This window comes from Pogoniulus pusillus, chromosome 24 (genome assembly GCF_015220805.1).
Source record: "Pogoniulus pusillus isolate bPogPus1 chromosome 24, bPogPus1.pri, whole genome shotgun sequence".
Lineage (NCBI taxonomy): Eukaryota > Metazoa > Chordata > Aves > Piciformes > Lybiidae > Pogoniulus > Pogoniulus pusillus.
In genome coordinates, this window is record NC_087287.1 from 21,781,775 (window position 1) to 21,804,345 (window position 22,571).

The window sequence follows — 22,571 nt, forward strand, 5'->3', positions numbered from 1 at the left end:
GGGACAAAGTAAAAGGACCTGCTGGACAAATTCAGTTTCTGGGAGTTTGGTGGCAGGATGGTTACTGTCACATTCCACAGGATGTGCTAAAGGAGGTTTCCACTGTGGCAATTCCCATGACTAAAGAGGACACTTTCTGTTTCTTGGATGCAGTGGGATTTTTGAAGACCTGGATTAAGATTGTTAAACCTCTGCAAGATGTGACTCGTGAAAGAAAAAAATTTCAGTGGGGACCTAAGCAGCAAGCAGCCTTTGATCAGATAAAGTGAGTAGTCCATGCCGTTCAAACTGGTCCAGACATTAAAAACATTCTGCATCCAAATGCAAGTGCCCAATGGTCCAACCTGGAGCCTTTTGGCAGAGAGCTCCAAATGAGACATGTGGTTGTGCACTTGGTTTCTGGAGTCGGTGCAGAGGTTCAGGAGTGAATTACACTCCAAAAGATAAAGAAATACTAGCAGCTCATGAAAGAGTAAAAGCACTTCTGAAGTAATTTGAACATCCAGTTCAGAACTGGTAATCTAGGAGCTAAAAGAAGTTGTTGCTCTATTTAAAGACAAAGGTTTCTCACCACATCATGCCACAGATGCACCCTGGTTTAAGTGGATAGCTTTGATAACCCAAGGAGTGCAAATGGGAACTCTTGCATGACCTAGTCTGGTGGAAGTGATCACCAATTGGCCAGAAAGCACAAACTACAAAATCTCCAGTAGAGAGAGTAATCTGTGATGAGGAATTTTCCTGATCAGAGAGATCACCATAAGGAGAAAAGAGCCATGCTTTGTTGACAGATGGTTCCTGTCATCTTGTTGGGAAGAAGCGAAGATGGAAGTTGGCAGTCTAGAGGTCTGGCAGGAGAGTTACAGAAGTGAGAGATGGAGAAGGTGAATCCAGTCAATTTGCTGAAGTAAAAGCTGTCCAGCTTGCTCTTGATGTGGCTGAATGTGAAAACTTGGCTATCCTTTACCTCTGCACTGACTCGTGGATAGTAGCCAATGCTCTATGAGGTTGTCTAAAAGACTGGAAAAAGAATTGATGGCAAAGTGAATATAATTCTATTTGGTGTGCTGGTCTATGGGAGGAAATTGATGGTTGCCTTGAGAAAGTGCCAGTGAAAGTGTGGCACATGGACACACCAGGCCTAAGACCAAAGCTACTCAGGAACATAAACACAACCATGGGGCAGATCAAGCTGCTAGAGTTTCTCAAGTTGATACAAAATGTGATCTTGACCCTGATTGGAAACATGGAGGTGAGCTGTTCTGGGCTTGGTGTGTCTTTTGGACATCAAGGCAAAGATGCAATGTACTGGTGAGCATGTGACAAGTCAATGGATTTATCCATGGATCGCAGGATATTAGGGGTTGGAAGGGACCAAAGATAATCATTGAGTCCAATCCCTGCTGTAACACCATTCTTGGGCTGTAGACACAAATAATGTGGAGACATAGAACTCCAGAGAGGATCAAATTGGCCCATGGAACTCATTTCAAGAACAATCCTGTGAAAAAGTGGGCCAAAGATCACAGTATTGAGTGGATATATTGCCTACTCTACTATGCACCAGCTTCAGGAAAAATTGAATCCTATAATGGTTTGCTGAAAACCACCCTGAGAGCCATGGTGGGGTGGTACTTTGAAAAACTGGGACAAGAATTTAGTACAAGCAATCTGGTAGGTAAATAGGTGTGTGATACGGTGAAGTAACCACTAGGTGTGTTGAATAGGCTGCATGCTGTTTTTTAATGAACGAATCACAAGATGCCAGAATGTACTAACTGCCACATGACTTCAAAAAGTGTCTTAGCCATACACAATAAATGTCTTGGGAATCTTGTGACATTTGCCACAGTAGATGTTCTGTAAACAGAACACGACCTGCACAATCAGATTTTTTGCAAACAGTGGATGGTAATAAAATTCCTGTTGTGCATGAGAAGAATCTGTTAGGAAAAACTGTTTGGGTACTTTCTCCTTCGGGTGAAGAGAAACCTGTCTGAGGGCTAGTTTCTGCTGAAGGTCCTGGTCGTCCATACCAGGTAATGCAAGAGAATGGTGAAATCTAGTGTATTCCAGAACAAAATGTATTATACACTCTGAAGTTCAAGTCTCTCATCTAAAATTATAAGCTGTTAAGAATTTGTGTTTCGGGTACAATATGGCATTGAAAAGAAGAATCTTCAAGGGATCTATGGTACAAGAGCATGAGCCTTAAGTCACAGTATCATCAGGGTTGGAAGAGACCTCACAGACCATCAAGTCCAACCCTAAGTCACTTGGGAGTTCCTGTTTTCATTTCATCTGTGAAGAGACAAACTCTTTTGTGTCTTCTGGGCTTTTGCGTCACCTACATCTGAGATAGCTGGAATGAAGTATGAACTGGTGTGGCAGAGGGGAAACTAATTGGTGGGAGATTATATATTTTTGTAGAATATCATTTATGAATTTTAATATTCTGAACTCTCACCACCCCCAACTACTGAATATTAATATTTGTTCTTAGTTCTGTTTGGTGTTACTCCTAGAATGTCTTCCACAACCATCTATTATTATATCGCAAACATTCAAACTATAAATAGAGAGGAATTTCCCGATGGCCAAATGCTGCCTGGGGTCAATATGCTGCTTGCCCACTAGGTGGGCTGAAGCTCTTTCTGCTTTATGGCAGAAGGTAGTAGAGAATTACAGAGGCAGTTAAAGCATTTACTCACAAATTCTTATTAATTGTCCATCACCCTCTGGGGCTACATCAAAGCCTATAAAGGTGTCCAATCTTCAGGGAACTCTGCCTGCAGACATCGAGGCTGGGATCCTTCCGGCTTTAGGGGAAAGGATGCAGGCAATCTCTGACCTTGTTCTCCTGGTTTCTTCTGGCAGGACCTCAGGTGCAGGAGGATGTCGTGCAGTCTCAGCACGATGTCACACTGGCCATACAGGCCGATCGCTTGCAGACAGTCCAGGGTCTACTCCTGGTAACTTGCGGCAGTTGAGTTTACCAGGCGGCTATAAGGCAGTGGGCATGCAATAGGGTGCCCGGCTGCATGGGAGACTGGGATGTGTAGAGAAAGGCAGGCAATACAGGCAGCAAGCAGCGAAGCAAAAGCAAGCAAGCAGGCATGTGCTTTGTTTACCTGTGTACCTCCTCTTTATCAGATGTGGGCTGAGATTAATGGCCCCTTGGCCACCAGAATGACCAATCAGCTTGGCAGTTAACCAAAGCATACCATAGTAGGCAAAGGCCACAGGCCTGGACCTCCTAAATATGGGGATAGCATGGGCCTTTCACCCAGTAAGCCACAAGCTAGGCACATGGGTTTACACAGCTGCGTTACACAATCTGGGCCCTGGGCAGGCCAGAATTTATGGCACCAGGTCTATTGTGCCACTTTTGCATTTGTTTGTGTCTGTTTAATGTGTTTACCCCTGGTGCAGGCAGAAAAACATGTCCAGGCAAGACAAAGCATGTATAATCCTATTTTGGCCCTATGGGCCCTCCACGACAACTGCAAGTACAGACTTTACAAGGATGAATAACTATTGGTTTAGATTTGACAGATAAATGTATGTTGTGCTGGTTTGAAGCTAGCTAGAATGTTTTGGTGAGAAGAACTAGATTACAGGCTATGGAAAGAAAACAATGGTGCTGTCTACTTCGCTCACTGTCTTGCTGAGGAGTATGGGAACAAGACAGAAAAAAAAAAAACATTAGATAACACACTCGGCACCATTTTCACTCTCGTTTAGGCTGCTGGCTGTGCTGCATCGCCCTAACACACCTTCCATTTGGGGCTAACTCACTTTGCTTCTTAACCTCTTGGCCGAACCTCTATTCTTCCTTGGGACTGGGGTAAGGTTGAGAGGGGTAGGGAGAAGGTGAAGTGGTGGTTGAGAGCCCCTCCTGGGGACTCAGGTTTCTGGGAGGGGAGTTGTGTTTCTGTAGTGCCTTTTACCCTGTACATTTCTGTATATTCTGTGAAATATCTGCTTCTATATTGTGCCAGCTGTAAATATAAGCTCCATTCATATTCCCAGAGCCAACTGAGTCTAGTCTGGATGATTTCCAAAGTGTGGGGTGGCGGGGAACACCCAAACTGTCACATATGTGAAACAATGAATGATCTAGAGGAGTGATTTGTCATGGTTTGAGGCTAATTGTAATATTTTGATGAAGGAATGAGATGATTAGTTGTAAAAGGAAAATAATGATATAATCTGTCATTTATTGGTTTGCTTTCTGGGATTAAAAAAAACAAAATGTCAACAATTTGTACCACTTTGGTCTGTGATGCTGGATCTAATAGCTTCCTCCTCCTGCTATGGTATCTGCTCTACTGATTATGGCTAACAACAAACAATGTAATTTTTGGTGATGGTTTTGTTTGCCTGGGAAAGTAGAGGGAGAAAAAAAGAGGATAGTTCTGAGCTCCTTCTGATCTAAACGTGGTTCTGCTTCAAAGGAAAGGAGCTAGGAGAAAGTTTCTTTTGCAAGTGCCACGCAGCTGGAAAGCTGCCGAATGGTGTTGGGGATTCCAGGCTAGGCCACTCCTGGCTGGGTCTATAAGCAGAAGGAGTGCTTTTTCTAAACCGCATTTCTATGGTTCTTCAATGGGGCTAGGATGTAAACGTGTTTCTGCTTCAAAGGAAAGGAGCTAGGAGAAAGTTTCTTTCGCCAGTGTGTGAGGGAGCTGGAAAGCTGCAGAATAGTGCAGGGGATTCCAGGCTAGGCCATTCCTGACTGGGTCTATAAGCAGAAGGAATGCTTTTTCTAACCGGCATTTCTATGGTTCTTCAGTGGGGCTAGGATGTAAACGTGTTTCTGCTTCAAAGGAAAGGAGCTGGGAGAAAGTTTCTTTTGCCAGTGTGTGAGGGAGCTGGGAAGCTGCAGAATGGTGCAGGGGATTCCAAGGTAGGCTCTTCCTGGCTGGGTCTATAAGCAGAAGGAGTGCTTTTTTTAAAAGGCATTTCTATGGTTCTTCAATGGGGCTAGGATGTAAACGTGTTTCTGCTTCAAAGGAAAGGAGCTAGGACAAAGTTTCTTTTGCCAGTGTGTGAGGGAGCTGGAAAGCTGCAGAATGGTGCAGGGGATTCCAGGCTAGGCCATTCCTATGGCTCTTCAATGGGGCTAGGATGTAAACATGTTTCTGCTTCAAAGGAAAGCAGCTAGGAGAAAGTTTCTTTTGCCAGTGTGTGACGCAGCTGGAAAGCTGCAGAATGGTGCAGGGGATTCCAGGCTAGGCTATTCCTGGCTGGGTCTATAAGCAGAATGAGTGGTTTTTCTAAACCGCATTTTTATAGTTCTTCAGTGGGTCTGGGATCCAAACGTATTTCTGATTCAAAGCAAAGGAGCTAGGAGAATGTTTCTTATGCCAGTGTGTGACACAGCTTGAGAGCTGCAGCGTGGTGCAGGGGATTCAGGCCTAGGCCATTCCTGGCTGGGTCTATAAGCAGAAGGAGTGCTTTTTCTAAACGGCATTTCTATGGTTTTCAATGGGGCTAGGATGTAAACGTGTTTCTGCTTCAAAGGAAAGGAGCTAGGAGAAAGTTTCTTTTGCCAGTGTGTGAGGGATCTGGAATTCTGCAGAATGGTGTAGGGGACTCCAGGCTAGGTCATTCCTGACTGGGTCTATAAGCAGAATGAGTGCTTTTTCTTAACTGCATTTCTATGGTTCTTGTCTTGGGTTCAAATGCAGGTTCCTGGAGACTCTTATAAATTTGGTAGACCCAATGACAATTTATAGAATTTATAGAGTGCCCTCCCCTCTTCCCCCTCCTTTCCCAAAAGACAGGGAGAGAGATAAAGGTAGGGACACCCAAATAAATCAATCTCACTCGATTTGGAAGTTAAAAAAAGGAAAAGTTTAACAATAACTTAGAAAAAGGGATTGCAGGTAGGGGAGTTGACAAAGGATAAGGAAGGGAAAACAGCAAAATACAAACAGGGATGGATACAACCCGAGTAGTGTGATGGTGTCTCTGCCTCGTGGCTGCCACGTGTTGTGCTGGTATGCAGTATGGGTGTGTGGTCATGGGTGAACGCAGGAAAAGAGGAATGAGACAGGGAGGTCCTGTCTCTTTTATACCACAGGAAGTGGGGGGAGTGGTCTAACCATCACCTGGAGTGTGGCCCACCCCTGGGGAGGGGCCAAGACCCCTAGGGTAAGGTTCAGGGTCACTCCCCCAGGAGTGTTAACCCTATACATTCCACCCCTTGGTTAGACCACATCCACCTTCCTACAAACGGTCTTCTTCTCCAAAGATGGGGGAAAAAAAAAAAAAAGTGTCTGTGGGTTAAGAGTTCTTGAAGTCCTTCTCGGTCCCCGGCTGTATCCCAAGGCGATGTGCTCCTCTGGTCCAGTGCAGGTTGCTGAGATGTGAGCAGGGCAGGAACGGAAGGAAAGTCAGTGAAACAGGAACAGTTTTTGTTGGAAACTCAGGAAAGAGTCTTTTCCCTCTGTGAAGAAAAAACATCAGGAACAGTCTCTTGGTGTCTGGCATCAGGGGAACAGGTGTAGATGAGATGGCTGTAGACATCCTCTGGAGGGAAATCAGGAACAGTCTCTCACTGCAGGGCATCAGTGACGAATCAGGTGCAGGGTTCTGGTTGGACGCCGTGGTGTGATGCGATGTTGTAGGACTCTGGATAGCTGCTGCTGTGATGTAGGTTCTGTTGGACGCCGTGTAGTGGTGAGGGTATAACTACAAAAACAACTTGTAACCCCTTATGAACTATAATACAAGTATTGCACAACTATGATACAACTATAATACAAGATAACCTGAAATATCTGGAACACATGGAATCAATTCTGAGATTTCAAAACCTTTTCAGCTAAAGAGAGAATTCTCCGAGGGGCACACTCGATAACACCAGTTTCCATCATCACCCAGTATGTGTGACCAGGACCCTCTGCAGATACCACCCCTTTGATAGGTTTTCCCCCACCAGAGGCAGGAGCAACCCACACAGTCTTTCCCAGTAGATTCCTTTCACAGACTACAGGAACTCCATCTCCCTCAACTGTGGGCAGTAGGGCAGACTGAGCAGGACCAGCTCTGTTAACTGATCCCCTGCTGTTCACCAGCCAAGTGGCTTCTGCAAGGTGCTTCTCCCAGTTTCTGAGAGTTCCACCTCCCATAGCCTTCAGGGTGGTTTTCAGCAGACCATTGTGTCGCTCAACCTTTCCTGCAGCTTGTGGGTAGTATGGGATGTGATAAACCCATTCTATCCCATGCTCTTTTGCCCAGTTGCTTACAAGGTGGTTCTTGAAATGGGTCCCATTGTCTGACTCTATTCTCTCTGGGGTACCAGGTCTCCACAGGATGTGGCTCTGCAGGCCCAGAATGGTGTTACGGGCAGTAGCATGAGGTACTGGGTAGGTTTCCAGCCACCCCGTGCTTCCCTCCACCATGGTTAACACATACTGCTTGCCACTGCGAGACCGAGGCAGAGTGATGTAATCCATCTGCCAGGCCTCCCCATACCTGTACTTTGACCACTGTCCCCCGTACCACAAAGGCTTCATGCGCTTAGCTTGCTTTATGGTGGCACAGATGTCACATTCATGGATAACCTGAGTTATGGCCTCCATGGATATGTCCACGGATCTGTCTCGGGCCCATTGGTATGTGGCATCTCTTCCTTGGTGGCCAGAAGAGTCATGTGCCCACCGAGCTAAGAACAGTTCACCTTTGTGTTTCCAGTCCAGGTCAATCTGGCAGATGTGGGCAGCCAGGTCAGCTTGGTGGTTATGCTGCTGTTCTTCAGTGGCTCTGCTCTTTGGGATGTGAGCACTGATGTGGCAGATTTTAACTGGTCGTTTGTCCAGGTGTGCAGAAATGTCTTGCCAGAGATCAGCAGCCCAAATAGGCTTCCCTTTTCTCTGCCAATCATTTCTCTTCCACTCCTTCAGCCACCCCCATAAGGCATTTGCTACCATCCATGAGTCGGTGTAGATGTATAGCATTGGCCACTGCTCTCGTTCTGCAATGTCCAGGGCCAGCTGGATGGCTTTCACCTCAGCATACTGGCTGGATTCACCTTCTCCATCTCTTGCCTCTGCAACCCTGTGTGTGGGGTTCCAGACGGCAGCCTTCCATCTTCGCTTGCTGCCTACCAGGCGGCAGGATCCATCTGTGAAGAGAGCATATGCCTTTTCCTCCTCAGGGAGGTCACTGTATGGGGGGGGGCTTCCTCGGCACGGGTCACTGCCTTCTCTTCTGCTGGCTTTCCAAAGTCAGTGCCCTCTGGCCAGCTGGTGATGACCTCCACAATGCCTGGACGCTCGAGAGTCCCCATCCTAGCCCTCTGAGTTATCAGAGCCATCCACTTACTCCAAGTGGCATCTGTGGCATGGTGCGGAGTTGAACCCTTCCCTTTAAACATCCAAGTCAGGACTGGAAGCCTTGGAGCTAAAAGGAGTGGTGACTCCGTCCCAATCACCTCAGAGGCAGCTCTGACTCCCTCATAGGCAGCTAGGATTTCTTTCTCTGTGGGGGTATAGTTGCTCTCTGAGCCTTTGTATGCCTTGCTCCAGAACCCGAGTGGGCGGCCTCGTGTTTCATCAGGAGCTTTCTGCCATAGGCTCCAGCTAGGACCATTCTCACCGGCTGCTGTGTAGAGAATGTTCTTAATCTCTGGGCCGGTTCGAACTGGTCCCAAGGCCATGGCATGGACCACCTCTCGTTTGATCTGGTCAAATGCCACCTGCTGCTCAGGTCCCCACCCAAAGTTATTTCTCTTTCTTGTTACGTCAAAGAGGGGTTTCACAATTTGACTGTACCCGGGAATGTGCATCTTCCAAAAGCCCACAAACCCCAGGAAGGATTGTGTCTCCTTCCGGTTAGTAGGTTCCACCATAGTGGCCACTTTATCCACCACATCCATAGGGATGTGGCGTCGGCCATCCTGCCATTGAACTCCCAGGAACTGGATCTCTCTGGCAGGCCCTTTCACTTTGCTTCTCTTAATGGCAAAACCTGCATCCAACAGGATATTAATGATCTTCTCACCCTTCTGAAGACCTCCTCTGCTGTCTCACCCCATACAATGATGTCATCGATGTACTGCAGATGTTCCGGAGCTCCACCCTTCTCCAGTGCAGTCTGGATGATGCTATGGCAGATTGTAGGGCTGTGCTTCCACCCTTGAGGCAGTCTGTTCCAGTGGTACTGGACTCCTCTCCAGGTGAAGGCAAACTGTGGCCTACATTCTTCTGCAATGGGGATGGAGAAGAAAGCATTAGCAATGTCAATTGTGGCATACCATTTGGCCTCCTTCGTTTCCAGTTCATACTGCAGCTCCAACATATCAGGCACAGCTGCGCTGATTGGAGGAGTCACTTCGTTCAGGCCTCGGAAATCCACCGTAAGTCTCCACTCCCCCGTCTCCTTTCGCACTGGCCATATCGGGCTGTTGAAGGGCGAGTGGCTCTTGCTGATGACAAGCTGCTGCTCCAGGAGGCGAATCAGCTGCTGTATGGGTAGCAGGGAGTCTCTGTTGGTGCGGTATTGCCTGCGATGAACTACACGAGAAGCAATAGGTAACTTGACATCTTCCACCTTGTGGGTACCAACCACGGAAGGGTCATCTGACAAGCCAGGCATGATAGACAGCTGCTCTTTGTCTGCAGTCTCTACAGCTGCTATGCCAAAAGCCCACTTGTTCCCCTTCGGATCTTTAAAGTACCCTTCCCGGAGAAAGTCAATCCCCAGGATGCAAGGTGCATCAGGGCCAGTTACTATGGAGTGCTTCTCCCACACATTCCCGGTGAGGCTTATCTCAGCCTGCAGCACAGTCAACTCCTGAGACCCCCCTGTGACTCCTGCAATTGTAACAGTTTCTGTCCCCCTGTGGCTGGAGGGGATCAGAGTGCATTGGGCACCGGTGTCTACCAACGCTCTGTACTTCTCAGCTTCAGAAGTGCCAGGCCATTTCACAAACACATCCCAATATACTCTGTTATCCCTGGCCTCTGCCTGGCTGGAGACAGGGCACCTCTAATTCTGAGCAGTGTGACCGCATGAGGCACATGGACCTGAGTTACTGGCCTCACCACCCCTTGAGCGAGAGGGCTGCCTGCGGGACACTGGGGCAACCCCTCTTCTGGAGGAGTTATCCCCTGTGTTTGTCCCCTGCAGTTCCCTTACCCTGGCCGATAAAGCTGAGGTGGGCTGGCCATGCCATTTGTCCATAGTTTCCCCATGTTCACACAGTGTTCTCCAGAGTGACCCCCTGTGTGTACCCTGTCTGCTCTGGGCTGGTCTCCTGCGGGGAGGAGGAGGAGCATGGCGGCGTGTGTTCCTTACAGCTGAGACTTGCACCCATTCTGAAGGTGAAGAGCAGTCATCCTCTGCCTTCTGCATTTCAGAGAAAGAGGCTTTTAGCTCATTCATTTCTTGGGTGAGGGTCTCTACAGTGGCAATTAAGGTTTTCCTCGACAAACTGTCTTCAAACTGTCTTAGGTCATTCACAAACTCCCTGATTGTGGGAAGGTTGTTGGGGTCTCTGCCCAGCAGCAGTGCTCCCAGTGTAGGGGCATATGTGGAAGGGGCACACTGGGTCAGTTTCTTTAAGAGGCCTGGCTTCATGCGGACATTATCAGGGTCCGAGGGCATCTGGTCGGCCCCATAAATTATCTCTTGAACCGCCATTTGCCTCAGGTATGAAATCCCCTGTTCCATATCTGTCCATTTAAGGGGATGGAAAATCATGTCATCCTTAGTTGGGTACCTGTACCTCACAGCTATCAGAAGCCTGGCCCAAAGTGAGTGGGTACTATCGAGCCTCCCCAGCTCTTTATCCACACCTCCATCCCTCAACAAGGATCCCAGCTGCTTTGCCTCCCTCTGATCTAGGTCCACGGTTTCTGCTCCTGCATCCCAATATTTCTAAAGCCAGGCTAAAAGGGACTGTCCGTTTGCCCTTGCATACTCCTGCCTTGTGTGCCTGATTTCCTTTCTGGGCGTGGAGCTGATAAGGATAACTCCATTATCAGGTCCATTTCCAGCTGGTTGCTGTTGCTGGGGGGTGCTGGTTCCCGAAGAGGTCCCTTGCCCTGGATCGGTGTCTGTGGGAGGGTTCGGGTTTGATCTGACTTGCCGCGTGGTAATTGGAGCCAGATGGAGGGGGCTGGGCTGTGGGGGCAGGGTCCGGGGGGCTGCCCTGGGTGGGACCGGAGGCGGAGTTCGGGGCGGAGCCGTGCTAGGGGTGGTGCCTGCGCTCGGGGCTGCCGGACCCGTCTGACCTGTCGCCCACCCCCCGCAGCTGCAGCTCGGGCAGTGAGGGCCACCCCTCCCCCTAAGCATCTTAATGGCGGCGCCCACCCTATACTTCCACGTGTCCAAGTTCAGAACTACCTTGTTAATTCCCAAACCCACATTTACACACAGTGAAATAACAGCTATCCAGTACCATTTCTCCCCCAAAATATCTGGAGCTTCTGTGTTCCAATGCATATACTCAGATTGATTCCATGTTCCAGAAACATTTCTAAACACAGTGAGATTACTAACAGAATTCAGGAAATAGGCATAGACTCGGACAGACAAAAGCTTAGAATATTCCCAGACCATATCAATGACAATCCAGAAGACATGGTAACTTATAAACTTTAACAGCCAGCCCCAAAACAGCCATGCAAAAGCGTGAATGATTAAGACTCTCAGAATATCCATTTTTTAACTTCCAAATCTTCTCTGAAAGAATTCTTTCTACCTAGCCCCACGTTGAGACGCCAAATAAATTGTCATGGGTTCAAATGCAGGTTCCCGGAGACTCTTATAAATTTGGTAGACCCAATGACAATTTATAGAATTTATAGAGTGCCCTCCCCTCTTCCCCCTCCTTTCCCAAAAGACAGGGAGAGAGATAAAGGTAGGGACACCCAAATAAATCAATCTCACTCGATTTGGAAGTTAAAAAAAGGAAAAGTTTAACAATAACTTAGAAAAAGGGATTGCAGGTAGGGGAGTTGACAAAGGATAAGGAAGGGAAAACAGCAAAATACAAAACAGGGATGGATACAACCCGAGTAGTGTGATGGTGTCTCTGCCTCGTGGCTGGTATGCAGTATCAGTGTGTGTGTGTGTTCATGAACGCAGGTAAAAAGAGAAACGAGCAAGAGAGCGAGGAGCAGGAAGTGCTCCTCTTTTATACCGCAGGAAGTGGGGGGAGTGGGCTAACCATCACCTGGAGTGTGGCCCACCCCTGAGGAGGGGCCAAGACCCCTAGGGTCAGGTTCAGGGTCACTCCCCCAGGAGTGTTAACCCTATACATTCCACCCCTTGGTTAGACCACTTCCACCTTCCTAAGAACAGTCTTCTTCTCCAAGGATGGGAAAAAGTTGTCCATGGGTTAAGAGTTCTTAAAGTCCTTCTTGGTCCCCGGCTGTATCCCAAGGTGATGTGCTCCTCTGGTCCAGTGCAGGTTGGTGAGGTGTGAGCAGGGCAGGAACGGAAGAAAAGTCAGTGAAACAGGAACAGTTCTAGTTGGAACTCAGGAAAAGAGTCTTTTCCCTCTGTGAAGAAAACAACATCAGGAACAGTCTCTCTTGGTGTCTGGCATCAGGGGAACAGGTGTGGATGAGATGGCTGTAGATATCCTCTGGAGGGAAATCAGGAACAGTCTCTCACTGCAGGGCATCAGTGACGAATCAGATGCAGGGTTCTGGTTGGACGGCGTGGTGTGATGCGATGCTGTAGGACTCTGGATAGCTGCTGCTGTCATGTAGGTTCTGTTGGACGCCATGTAGTGGTGAGGGTATAACTACAAAAACAACTTGTAACCCCTTATGAACTATAATACAAGTATTGCACAACTATGATACAAGTATTGCACAACTATGATACAACTATTATACAAGATAACCTGAAAGATCTGGAACACATGGAATCAACTCTGAGATTTCAAAACCTTTTCAGCTAAAGAGAGGATTCTCTGAGGGACACACTCGATAACACCAGTTTCCATCATCACCCAGTATGTGTGACCAGGACCCTCTGCAGATACCACCCCTTTGATAGGTTTTCCCCCACCAGAGGCAGGAGCAACCCACACAGTCTTTCCCAGTAGATTCCTTTCACAGACTACAGGAACTCCATCTCCCTCAACTATGGGCAGTAGGGCAGACTGAGCAGGACCAGCTCTGTTAACTGATCCCCTGCTGTTCACCAGCCAGGTGGCTTCTGCAAGGTGCTTCTCCCAGTTTCTGAGAGTTCCACCTCCCATAGCCTTCAGGGTGGTTTTCAGCAGACCATTGTGACGCTCAATCTTTCCTGCAGCTTGTGGGTAGTATGGGATGTGATAAACCCATTCTATCCCATGCTCTTTTGCCCAGTTGCTTACAAGGTGGTTCTTGAAATGGGTCCCGTTGTCTGACTCAATTCTCTCTGGGGTTCCGTGTCTCCACAGGATGTGGCTCTGCAGGCCCAGGATGGTGTTACGGGCAGTAGCATGAGGTACTGGGTAGGTTTCCAGCCACCCCGTGCTTCCCTCCACCATGGTTAACACATACTGCTTGCCACTGCGAGACCGAGGCAGAGTGATGTAATCCATCTGCCAGGCCTCCCCATACCTGTACTTTGACCACCTTCCCCCGTACCACAAAGGCTTCATGCGCTTGGCTTGCTTTATGGTGGCACAGATGTCACATTCATGGATAACCTGAGTTATGGCCTCCATGGATATGTCCACGGATCTGTCTCGGGCCCATTGGTATGTGGCATCTCTTCCTTGGTGACCAGAAGAGTCATGTGCCCACCGAGCTAAGAACAGTTCACCTTTGTGCTTCCAGTCCAGGTCAATCTGGCAGATGTGGGCAGCCTGGTCAGCTTGGTGGTTATGCTGCTGCTCTTCAGTGGCTCTGCTCTTTGGGATGTGAGCACTGATGTGTCGGATTTTAACTGGTAGTTTGTCCAGGCGTGCAGAAATGTCTTGCCAGAGATCAGCAGCCCAAATAGGCTTCCCTTTTCTCTGCCAATCATTTCTCTTCCACTCCTTCAGCCACCCCCATAAGGCATTTGCTACCATCCATGAGTCGGTGTAGATGTATAGCATTGGCCACTGCTCTCGTTCTGCAATGTCCAGGGCCAGCTGGATGGCTTTCACCTCAGCATACTGGCTGGATTCACCTTCTCCATCTCTTGCCTCTGCAACCCTGCGTGTGGGGTTCCAGACGGCAGCCTTCCATCTTCGCTTGCTGCCTACCAGGCGGCAGGATCCATCTGTGAAGAGAGCATATGCCTTTTCCTCCTCAGGGAGGTCACTGTATGGGGGGGGCTTCCTCGGCACGGGTCACTGCCTTCTCTTCTGCTGGCTTTCCAAAGTCAGTGCCCTCTGGCCAGCTGGTGATGACCTCCACAATGCCTGGACGCTCGAGAGTCCCCATCCTAGCCCTCTGAGTTATCAGAGCCATCCACTTACTCCAAGTGGCATCTGTGGCATGGTGCGGAGTCGAACCCTTCCCTTTAAACATCCAAGTCAGGACTGGAAGCCTTGGAGCTAAAAGGAGTGGTGACTCCGTCCCAATCACCTCAGAGGCAGCTCTGACTCCCTCATAGGCAGCTAGGATTTCTTTCTCTGTGGGGGTATACTTGCTCTCTGAGCCTTTGTACGCCTTGCTCCAGAACCCGAGTGGGCGGCCTCTTGTCTCATCAGGAGCTTTCTGCCATAGGCTCCAGCTAGGACCATTCTCACCAGCTGCTGTGTAGAGAACGTTCTTAATCTCTGGGCCAGTTCGAACTGGTCCCAAGGCCATGGCATGGACCACCTCTCGTTTGATCTGGTCAAATGCCACCTGCTGCTCAGGTCCCCACCCAAAGTTATTTCTCTTTCTTGTTACGTCAAAGAGGGGTTTCACAATTTGACTGTACCCGGGAATGTGCATCTTCCAAAAGCCCACAAACCCCAGGAAGGATTGTGTCTCCTTCCGGTTAGTGGGTTCCACCATAGTGGCCACTTTATTCACCACATCCATAGGGATGTGGCGTCGGCCATCCTGCCATCGAACTCCCAGGAACTGGATCTCTCTGGCAGGCCCTTTCACTTTGCTTCTCTTAATGGCAAAACCTGCATCCAACAGGATATTAATGATCTTCTCACCCTTCTGGAAGACCTCCTCTGCTGTCTCACCCCATACAATGATGTCATCGATGTACTGCAGATGTTCCGGAGCTCCACCCTTCTCCAGTGCAGTCTGGATGATGCTATGGCAGATTGTAGGGCTGTGCTTCCACCCTTGAGGCAGTCTGTTCCAGTGGTACTGGACTCCTCTCCAGGTGAAGGCAAACTGCGGCCTACATTCTTCTGCAATGGGGATGGAGAAGAAAGCATTAGCAATGTCAATTGTGGCATACCATTTGGCCTCCTTCGTTTCCAGTTCATACTGCAGCTCCAACATATCAGGCACAGGCTGCGCTGATTGGAGGAGTCACTTCGTTCAGGCCTCGGAAATCCACCGTAAGTCTCCACTCCCCCGTCTCCTTTCGCACTGGCCATATCGGGCTGTTGAAGGGCGAGTGGCTCTTGCTGATGACAAGCTGCTGCTCCAGGCGGCGAATCAGCTGCTGTATGGGTAGCAGGGAGTCTCTGTTGGTGCGGTATTGCCTGCGATGAACTACACGAGAAGCAATAGGTAACTTGACATCTTCCACCTTGTGGGTACCAACCACGGAAGGGTCATCTGACAAGCCAGGCATGATAGACAGCTGCTCTTTGTCTGCAGTCTCTACAGCTGCTATGCCAAAAGCCCACTTGTTCCCCTTCGGATCTTTAAAGTACCCTTCCCGGAGAAAGTCAATCCCCAGGATGCAAGGTGCATCAGGGCCAGTTACTATGGAGTGCTTCTCCCACACATTCCCGGTGAGGCTTATCTCAGCCTGCAGCACAGTCAACTCCTGAGACCCCCCTGTGACTCCTGCAATTGTAACAGTTTCTGTCCCCCTGTGGCTGGAGGGGATCAGAGTGCATTGGGCACCGGTGTCTACCAACGCTCTGTACTTCTCGGCTTCAGAAGTGCCAGGCCATTTCACAAACACATCCCAATATACTCTGTTATCCCTGGCCTCTGCCTGGCTGGAGACAGGGCACCTCTAATTCTGAGCAGTGTGACTGCATGAGGCACATGGACCTGAGTTACTGGCTTCACCACCCCTTGAGCGAGAGGGCTGCCTGCGGGACACTGGGGCAACCCCTCTTCTGGAGGAGTTATCCCCTGTGTTTGTCCCCTGCAGTTCCCTTACCCTGGCCGATAGAGCTGAGGTGGGCTGGCCATGCCATCTAGTCCATAGTTTCCCCATGGTCACACAGTGTTCTCCAGAGTGACCCCCTGTGTGTACCCTGTCTGCTCTGGGCTGGTCTCCTGCGGGGAGGAGGAGGAGCACGGCGGCGTGTGTTCCTTACAGCTGAGACTTGCACCCATTCTGAAGGTGAAGAGCAGTCATCCTCTGCCTTCTGCATTTCAGAGAAAGAGGCTTTTAGCTCATTCATTTCTTGGGTGAGGGTCTCTACAGTGGCAATTAAGGTTTTCCTCGACAAACTGTCTTCAAACTGTCTTAGGTCATTCACAAACTCCCTGATTGTGGGAAGGTTGTTGGGGTCTCTGCCCAGCAGCAGTGCTCCCAGTGTAGGGGCATATGTGGAAGGGGCACACTGGGTCAGTTTCTTTAAGAGGGCTGGCTTCATGCGGACATTATCAGGGTCCGAGGGCATCTGGTCGGCCCCATAAATTATCTCTTAAACCGCCATTTGCCTCAGGTATGAAATCCCCTGTTCCATATCTGTCCATTTAAGGGGATGGAAAATCATGTCATCCTTAGTCGGCTACCTGTACCTCACAGCTATCAGAAGCCTGGCCCAAAGTGAGTGGGTACTATCGAGCCTCCCCAGCTCTTTATCCACACCTCCATCCCTCGACAAGGATCCCAGCTGCTTTGCCTCCCTCTGATCTAGGTCCACGGTTTCTGCTCCTGCATCCCAACATTTCAAAAGCCAGGCTAAAAGGGACTGTCCGTTTGCCCTTGCATACTCCTGCCTTGTGTGCCTGATTTCCTTTCTGGGCGTGGAGCTGATAAGGATAACTCCATTATCAGGTCCATTTCCAGCTGGTTGCTGTTGCTGGGGGGTGATGGTTCCCGAAGAGGTCCCTTGCCCTGGATCGGTGTCTGTGGGAGGGTTCGGGTTTGATCTGACTTGCCGCGTGGTAATTGGAGCCAGATGGAGGGGGCTGGGCTGTGGGGGCAGGGTCCGGGGGGCTGCCCTGGGTGGGACCGGAGGCGGAGTTCGGGGCGGAGCCGCGCTAGGGGTGGTGCCTGCGCTCGGGGCTGCCGGACCCGTCTGACCTGTCGCCCACCCCCCGCACCTGCAGCTCGGGCAGTGAGGGCCACCCCTCCCCCTAAGCATCCTAATGGCGGCGCCCACCCTATACTTCCACGTGTCCAAGTTCAGAACTACCTTGTTAATTCCCAAACCCACATTTACACACAGTGAAATAACAGCTATCCAGTACCATTTCTCCCCCAAAATATCTGGAGCTTCTGTGTTCCAATGCATATACTCAGATTGATTCCATGTTCCAGAAACATTTCTAAACACAGTGAGATTACTAACAGAATTCAGGAAATAGGCATAGACTCGGACAGACAAAAGCTTAGAATATTCCCAGACCATATCAATGACAATCCAGAAGACATGGTAACTTATAAACTTTAACAGCCAGCCCCAAAACAGCCATGCAAAAGCGTGAATGATTAACACTCTCAGAATATCCATTTTTTAACTTCCAAATCTTCTCTGAAAGAATTCTCTCTACCTAGCCCCACATTGAGACGCCAAATAAATTGTCTTGGGTTCAAATGCAGGTTCCCGGAGACTCTTATAAATTTGGTAGACCCAATGACAATTTATAGAATTTATAGAGTGCCCTCCCCTCTTCCCCCTCCTTTCCCAAAAGACAGGGAGAGAGATAAAGGTAGGGACACCCAAATAAATCAATCTCACTCGATTTGGAAGTTAAAAAAAGGAAAAGTTTAACAATAACTTAGAAAAAGGGATTGCAGGTAGGGGAGTTGACAAAGGATAAGGAAGGGAAAACAGCAAAATACAAACAGGGATGGATACAACCCGAGTAGTGTGATGGTGTCTCTGCCTCGTGGCTGCCACGTGTTGTGCTGGTATGCAGTATGGGTGTGTGGTCATGGGTGAACGCAGGAAAAGAGGAATGAGACAGGGAGGTCCTGTCTCTTTTATACCACAGGAAGTGGGGGGAGTGGTCTAACCATCACCTGGAGTGTGGCCCACCCCTGGGGAGGGGCCAAGACCCCTAGGGTCAGGTTCAGGGTCACTCCCCCAGGAGTGTTAACCCTATACATTCCACCCCTTGGTTAGACCACATCCACCTTCCTACAAACAGTCTTCTTCTCCAAAGATGGGGGAAAAAAAAAAAAAAGTGTCTGTGGGTTAAGAGTTCTTGAAGTCCTTCTCGGTCCCTGGCTGTATCCCAAGGCGATGTGCTCCTCTGGTCCAGTGCAGGTTGCTGAGATGTGAGCAGGGCAGGAACGGAAGGAAAGTCAGTGAAACAGGAACAGTTTTTGTTGGAAACTCAGGAAAGAGTCTTTTCCCTCTGTGAAGAAAAAACATCAGGAACAGTCTCTTGGTGTCTGGCATCAGGGGAACAGGTGTAGATGAGATGGCTGTAGACATCCTCTGGAGGGAAATCAGGAACAGTCTCTCACTGCAGGGCATCAGTGACGAATCAGGTGCAGGGTTCTGGTTGGACGCCGTGGTGTGATGCGATGTTGTAGGACTCTGGATAGCTGCTGCTGTGATGTAGGTTCTGTTGGACGCCGTGTAGTGGTGAGGGTATAACTACAAAAACAACTTGTAACCCCTTATGAACTATAATACAAGTATTGCACAACTATGATACAACTATAATACAAGATAACCTGAAATATCTGGAACACATGGAATCAATTCTGAGATTTCAAAACCTTTTCAGCTAAAGAGAGAATTCTCCGAGGGGCACACTCGATAACACCAGTTTCCATCATCACCCAGTATGTGTGACCAGGACCCTCTGCAGATACCACCCCTTTGATAGGTTTTCCCCCACCAGAGGCAGGAGCAACCCACACAGTCTTTCCCAGTAGATTCCTTTCACAGACTACAGGAACTCCATCTCCCTCAACTGTGGGTAGTAGGGCAGACTGAGCAGGACCAGCTCTGTTAACTGATCCCCTGCTGTTCACCAGCCAAGTGGCTTCTGCAAGGTGCTTCTCCCAGTTTCTGAGAGTTCCACCTCCCATAGCCTTCAGGGTGGTTTTCAGCAGACCATTGTGTCGCTCAACCTTTCCTGCAGCTTGTGGGTAGTATGGGATGTGATAAACCCATTCTATCCCATGCTCTTTTGCCCAGTTGCTTACAAGGTGGTTCTTGAAATGGGTCCCATTGTCTGACTCTATTCTCTCTGGGGTACCAGGTCTCCACAGGATGTGGCTCTGCAGGCCCAGAATGGTGTTACGGGCAGTAGCATGAGGTACTGGGTAGGTTTCCAGCCACCCCGTGCTTCCCTCCACCATGGTTAACACATACTGCTTGCCACTGCGAGACCGAGGCAGAGTGATGTAATCCATCTGCCAGGCCTCCCCATACCTGTACTTTGACCACTGTCCCCCGTACCACAAAGGCTTCATGCGCTTAGCTTGCTTTATGGTGGCACAGATGTCACAGCCATGGATAACCTGAGTTATGGCCTCCATGGATATGTCCATGGATCTGTCTCGGGCCCATTGGTATGCGGCATCTCTTCCTTGGTGGCCAGAAGAGTCATGTGCCCACCGAGCTAAGAACAGTTCACCTTTGTGTTTCCAGTCCAGGTCAATCTGGCAGATGTAGGCAGCCAGGTCAGCTTGGTGGTTATGCTGCTGTTCTTCAGTGGCTCTGCTCTTTGGGATGTGAGCACTGATGTGGCAGATTTTAACTGGTCGTTTGTCCAGGTGTGCAGAAATGTCTTGCCAGAGATCAGCAGCCCAAATAGGCTTCCCTTTTCTCTGCCAATCATTTCTCTTCCACTCCTTCAGCCACCCCCATAAGGCATTTGCTACCATCCATGAGTCGGTGTAGATGTATAGCATTGGCCACTGCTCTCGTTCTGCAATGTCCAGGGCCAGCTGGATGGCTTTCACCTCAGCATACTGGCTGGATTCACCTTCTCCATCTCTTGCCTCTGCAACCCTGCGTGTGGGGTTCCAGACGGCAGCCTTCCATCTTCGCTTGCTGCCTACCAGGCGGCAGGATCCATCTGTGAAGAGAGCATATGCCTTTTCCTCCTCAGGGAGGTCACTGTATGGCGGGGGCTTCCTCGGCACGGGTCACTGCCTTCTCTTCTGCTGGCTTTCCAAAGTCAGTGCCCTCTGGCCAGCTGGTGATGACCTCCACAATGCCTGGACGCTCGAGAGTCCCCATCCTAGCCCTCTGAGTTATCAGAGCCATACACTTACTCCAAGTGGCATCTGTGGCATGGTGCGGAGTTGAACCCTTTCCTTTAAACATCCAAGTCAGGACTGGAAGCCTTGGAGCTAAAAGGAGTGGTGACTCCGTCCCAATCACCTCAGAGGCAGCTCTGACTCCCTCATAGGCAGCTAGGATTTCTTTCTCTGTGGGGGTATAGTTGCTCTCTGAGCCTTTGTATGCCTTGCTCCAGAACCCGAGTGGGCGGCCTCGTGTTTCATCAGGAGCTTTCTGCCATAGGCTCCAGCTAGGACCATTCTCACCGGCTGCTGTGTAGAGAATGTTCTTAATCTCTGGGCCGGTTCGAACTGGTCCTAAGGCCATGGCATGGACCACCTCTCGTTTGATCTGGTCAAATGCCACCTGCTGCTCAGGTCCCCACCCAAAGTTATTTCTCTTTCTTGTTACGTCAAAGAGGGGTTTCACAATTTGACTGTACCCGGGAATGTGCATCTTCCAAAAGCCCACAAACCCCAGGAAGGATTGTGTCTCCTTCCGGTTAGTAGGTTCCACCATAGTGGCCACTTTATTCACCACATCCATAGGGATGTGGCGTCGGCCATCCTGCCATTGAACTCCCAGGAACTGGATCTCTCTGGCAGGCCCTTTCACTTTGCTTCTCTTAATGGCAAAACCTGCATCCAACAGGATATTAATGATCTTCTCACCCTTCTTGAAGACCTCCTCTGCTGTCTCACCCCATACAATGATGTCATCGATGTACTGCAGATGTTCTGGAGCTCCACCCTTCTCCAGTGCAGTCTGGATGATGCTATGGCAGATTGTAGGGCTGTGCTTCCACCCTTGAGGCAGTCTGTTCCAGTGGTACTGGACTCCTCTCCAGGTGAAGGCAAACTGTGGCCTACATTCTTCTGCAATGGGGATGGAGAAGAAAGCATTAGCAATGTCAATTGTGGCATACCATTTGGCCTCCTTCGTTTCCAGTTCATACTGCAGCTCCAACATATCAGGCACAGCTGCGCTGATTGGAGGAGTCACTTCGTTCAGGCCTCGGAAATCCACCGTAAGTCTCCACTCCCCCGTCTCCTTTCGCACTGGCCATATCGGGCTGTTGAAGGGCGAGTGGCTCTTGCTGATGACAAGCTGCTGCTCCAGGCGGCGAATCAGCTGCTGTATGGGTAGCAGGGAGTCTCTGTTGGTGCGGTATTGCCTGCGATGAACTACACGAGAAGCAATAGGTAACTTGACATCTTCCACCTTGTGGGTACCAACCACGGAAGGGTCATCTGACAAGCCAGGCATGATAGACAGCTGCTCTTTGTCTGCAGTCTCTACAGCTGCTATGCCAAAAGCCCACTTGTTCCCCTTCGGATCTTTAAAGTACCCTTCCCGGAGAAAGTCAATCCCCAGGATGCAAGGTGCATCAGGGCCAGTTACTATGGAGTGCTTCTCCCACACATTCCCGGTGAGGCTTATCTCAGCCTGCAGCACAGTCAACTCCTGAGACCCCCCTGTGACTCCTGCAATTGTAACAGTTTCTGTCCCCCTGTGGCTGGAGGGGATCAGAGTGCATTGGGCACCGGTGTCTACCAACGCTCTGTACTTCTCGGCTTCAGAAGTGCCAGGCCATTTCACAAACACATCCCAATATACTCTGTTATCCCTGGCCTCTGCCTGGCTGGAGACAGGGCACCTCTAATTCTGAGCAGTGTGACTGCATGAGGCACATGGACCTGAGTTACTGGCTTCACCACCCCTTGAGCGAGAGGGCTGCCTGCGGGACACTGGGGCAACCCCTCTTCTGGAGGAGTTATCCCCTGTGTTTGTCCCCTGCAGTTCCCTTACCCTGGCCGATAAAGCTGAGGTGGGCTGGCCATGCCATTTGTCCATAGTTTCCCCATGTTCACACAGTGTTCTCCAGAGTGACCCCCTGTGTGTACCCTGTCTGCTCTGGGCTGGTCTCCTGCGGGGAGGAGGAGGAGCACGGCGGCGTGTGTTCCTTACAGCTGAGACTTGCACCCATTCTGAAGGTGAAGAGCAGTCATCCTCTGCCTTCTGCATTTCAGAGAAAGAGGCTTTTAGCTCATTCATTTCTTGGGTGAGGGTC